At 37.7% G+C, this 4,845-nt stretch overlaps 1 protein-coding gene across 1 annotated transcript in view; it reads right to left on the reverse strand.

Annotated features, from left to right (window-relative positions):
• LOC106870950 (zinc finger protein ZFP2) overlaps positions 1-4,845 on the reverse strand; it is a 35,509-nt gene that overhangs the window by 29,713 nt on the left and 951 nt on the right. The window lies entirely within an intron of this gene.

A 4,845-nucleotide genomic window follows, 5' to 3' on the forward strand; every position in this document is an offset into this window, starting at 1 on the left:
AGGTGATGGGTGGGTGAGGTGGGGGAAGAGGCATTGTTTCTTTAAGAAAAATTAAACTTTAAAACAATATATGTATTTCCCAGATTCATAATCTCTGTATTTTTTCATGTGGATAAGAAAATTAAAAAAATTTAAAAAAGTTATAAATTAAGAAATTGCAGTGGGGATGGGGGAAACAAAAATTTTTAAAAGGGGATTTCTCTGCAAAATTGTATTAACCCCCTTTTATACGATGAAACAATACATAGTTTGTGATCCTTCTTAAGAACAGAAAGCACTTACATGCAAACCCATGTAAATTGTACCCTCCCCACTTTACTTTTAAACAAACAATAACTTCCATTACACCAGTAATCCAGTTCCCTATATATCCGTTGTGCTGATTCTGCCCATAAAAAAGGAACAAATAATACAATGTTGCTGTAGGTCATAACGCCCAGGCAACGCCAGGAAGGATTGCTAGTATATGTCTATATATATATATATATATAGTTCACATTTACAGAAAACAAAAGACGAAGACAGGTGTAGGAACAACAAACAAGTGTATTAGTTTGATGCTTGGGAACAATGGACAAACCTTTTATGTTTCGAGCCTATGCTCTTCGACAGAAAGGTAAAGACGAAAAAAAAGGAGGGAGAATGGATGGTCCTGTAGGCGTCTTCAAAGAGGGCTGTTGCCTGGAGGACAATGAGATGCCATGCTTCATGGTCAGCAGCAAGAACAGACCACTGGTAGTGATCAATGTGGCAGCTGCTGAGGGATTTTCTTAGGGAGTCCTTGTACCTCTTCGCTGGTACTTGTCTATCACAGTAACCAGAACAAAATGTATGTGTGTGTGTGTATATTTATATATATACACACACACATATATATGTACATACATATACACACACACACACACAAGGGACTTCCATAAGTGTCTATCTAATAAATTCACCCACAAGGCATTGGCTGGCTCGAGGCTATTGTAGAAGACACATGCCCAAGGTGCTGCATAGTAGGACTGAACCTGAAACTATATGGTTACAAAGTGAGCTATGCTGGATGCTGGCGTAAACTGTCACTCATTTCCTTGGTTACCTGACACTTTGTTAACTTCACTGAATTTTCAAAAATAAGCAAATAAATAAATACATTGGTGCAGGTGTGACTCTGTGGCAAGAAGTTTGTTGACTGAACCTAAAACTATACGGTTGGGAAGCAAGCTTTTTACTACACAGCTACGTCTGTGCCTAGTATGCTTTTGCTAATTGTTTTTAGTACCTATGTAATAACCAAAAGGAGAGAGGGTTGCACAAGCTCTTGGCAGGTATTCATTTCCAGTTGAGTAGACTGGAGCCATGAGAAATGAAGTGCCTTGCTCAAGGACAAAATAAACTGCTCAGTCCAGAAATCAAACTTACAACTTTATGATTGTGAACTCAACACCCTAACCACTAGGCCAGTCAACAATCCATCAAAGTTCAAGCGAAATGTTAATGGCATAGATTTCCCTTGTCTGGAAGGATGTATAAAAGCCATAGATTCTGTTTCTGATCTGATGACTTTTCCTTCTTTGTAGACTCTTACATAACAATAGCCTCATTCTTGTAGCAGTCCTCTACTAACTCTTGTTAGTTGGTTTTCTTCATGTCTTGAGGCTCCTCTGTCCTTTCCTCCAAGGACACTGTTAAATCCAGAAGGACTAATTTCATTGTTGCCTTGGAAACCAAGATGATATATGATTTCAGGAAGGTCTTTGTGATGTGTGCTGGAAACTTTAGCCATTTCTCCAGATCACTTCCATCACCCAGTCCCATGTAATGGAAAGTGATCACATGAGATGTTCTCGGGTATTTTCATTGGCTGCTCTCCATCTTTGATAAAAGCTATACTTCTGGCTGTAGTGCTACCATTTTTTGCTGTTGCTGGTCTCCTTGCTGATTGCATCAGGGATGTTCTTGGGGACCCGATAATGTCTCCAGCGATAGTATCCTTTACTAAGTACCTTGGAGCAGTTGTATAAGTTGTGCTCAATGCTCCTGGTCTTAGAAAACAGGGGTCATGCAAGGGTTTTCACTGAGCTCTCTGTAAGTAGTTTAGATGGACTTAGGAGGACATAATAGACTCTGGATCAAGAAATTGGTTTTCTGTGGGTTCCTGTTACAAATATCCTTCCATAGGTAACATTCCATTCCATTGCCTGCTCCACCATTTCTGCATTGCCACTGCTCTTATTGCTTGTGCTTTCCCTACTCATGCTTGTATCTCCTCCTGCACTGGCTTCCACCTCTCCTTCCTGCTAGCTGCATCATACTGGATTGCAGTTGAGTTTCTGAATTCAGTCCAGCCCTGTGTCACTTTCCTAAGGAGGGCTTTGTGTTTCAGGTGTCTCACTGCCTGCTGGACTACCTTAGCTGTTACCCACTAACTTCCTGTTCTCACAGCAATCCATGCACAAGATCAGTAGAACACCACCAGTTCCAGTGGTGTTACTCTATTGATCTTTGCCAATCACTACCCTTGTCTCTGATTGAATAATGGTAGGATGTTTGTTGAAGAAAATTTAGCTGCGTCATTGAGTGTGTTGAGTAACTAGAAGCTTCCACCTTCTGACAGCTTGTCACACATTGTGTTACATTCTTGATTAAGAGTTTCAACTCTACCAGTTTTGCAAAATAACTTCACATCATTTTTATCTAATTAAGAAATGAGTTGAATGATATTACATATATATACAGCTGCCTGCACACATGAAGATGATGGACAAAGCATATAGATAGTGGTTATAGTACAAAACCAAACCAAACTAAAACCAATTTTAACCCTTTAATATTTAAATCACCAGATTTGGCCCAAATATTCAGCCTTATTTTATGTTCAAACTCGTCAGATTCAGTCTCTCATGCATACCCAACAATGTCATTCTGAAAATGAACAATCATATCGAAATCTCAAAGCTACGAAACAATGCATGATTAATTCAAAACAATGTGAATAAATAAGCATCAAATAACACAGTAATCTGAATGTGAAACTGTTAAAGAAAATCCATTCTGTGTTAGCTATTGGACAAAACACAATATTGTACAAATATTTGCACTTTATTTAATTCAGAAATTTGGTGTAAGTTCCCCCTCCTGGAACTGCTGTTGATTTGATTTGAGCTCATTGAAACAAATGGTACTATATCTATGTCAAATTTCTCTGATTTCCACTTCGCATCTTTTAACTGAAACTAAGCACTGACCCATGAAAGGTTCGTTAAGTAGATAAGATCCCTAAATCTATATTGGCTAAATTTGGTCACTTGTGGAGAGGCATGTTGCTATTGAACACCAGGTCAGTCTTGACTCAGTAACCCTAGGATCAAAGGTCTTGCAGACTGACCACACTGTAGATTTGTATGTCAGGGACAATATACATTGTCCCTAATATAAAATGTAAACGTATGTTGATTGGGGTTTTTTTTTTGTAGTAAGAGGAGTGATGCGAAGATTTGGTGGTTATATTTTTTTTAGTAAGTTGGGTGTCCGTAAAAACACACGTCATTGGAAGAATACGTATTTAGGTTTATCTCGGAAAGTTACATGTATATAAACATTGTTATTTTCTAATTAAAAAGAAAAATAAGTATATGCTATTGTTAAATAATAAATTGTGTGTGTGGTAGAATCATTTGCGTGATGGAGTACGTCTGTAAACGGGTGTGAGTGTATGATGTGTATTTGATTGTGTGAATGTGGACGAATGACAAAAAATTCATAATTGAAAGTAGATACACAGAGAGAGAGAGAGAGGGAGAAGTGTGGATGTATGAATGTCAATGAGTGTAAAGTGTGTGCGAGCGTGATAGGAGAGGGTTCGTGTGGGAAGCTGTGATTTGGAGTTTGCATTGGGAAAAAAAAACTATAAAAGTATAATGAACAAAAATAAAAATACGGTGATCGAACATGGGAAATAACGCCCACCATATGCTGGAGAAAAATACAGAAGGGGAAAAAAGTGAAAGAGCAAGGAAGAGGAAAGAGAAGAAAAAGAAAAAAAAAACGCAAATGAAAAAGAACGACAAGAGAGAAAAGGTTAATTAGAAAATGAAAGGATGGATATATTGAAGATAGAAAGAAAGAGGAGAATGAGACAAATATAGAAGAGGAGGTATGTATGAACATAAGGAAAAAGAGAAAATTGAGGGAAAGGGAGGGGGATATAAGAAAATCGATATTACCGGTCAAATAACAGCGCAATTTATTTAGATTGTTCCCCTCCCCCTTTTCTATTGGAATATCAGGACCAATAGCTTTCTTTCAGTCGCCAGGCACAAACAAATACTTATAATTTCTTATTGCTACTATTATAGCTATTGTCATCGTTATAATTGTTATGGTTTGTTATTATTTTGTCTATCCCTGCTATGTTTTGGAAAAGGCAAAATCATAATGTGATGTTTTGATATACGTTTCTTGAAAGGACTGCTAGGGTGATTTTTCTACTTGGCCAGTTATTTGATGTTAGTTTCAACTAACATCAAATAACTGGCCTGACAAACGATCGGGTGTATAGCAACAGAAGGCATTTATATTTGGTTATTCTTTAACGGATAGTTGAATAGCCGTGTTCAAATGGAGTTGGGTCGGTCGGTCAGCAAACACACACACACACACACACACACACACACATGTATGTATGTATGTGTATGTGTACATATAAACTTTTTTTATACTGCGTTCTTGTTTGTTTGTTTCTTTCTTTGCTGTTAGTTTGCTTGCATTCAAGATCATTTGACAAGATTCAAAAAGGCGGGGAGCCCTACTTAAACGAAACTCTGGTTACAGCATTACCACTCCAGAAGTAAATATACA

Source organism: Octopus bimaculoides, chromosome 14 (genome assembly GCF_001194135.2).
Source record: "Octopus bimaculoides isolate UCB-OBI-ISO-001 chromosome 14, ASM119413v2, whole genome shotgun sequence".
Classification (NCBI taxonomy): Eukaryota; Metazoa; Mollusca; class Cephalopoda; order Octopoda; family Octopodidae; genus Octopus; species Octopus bimaculoides.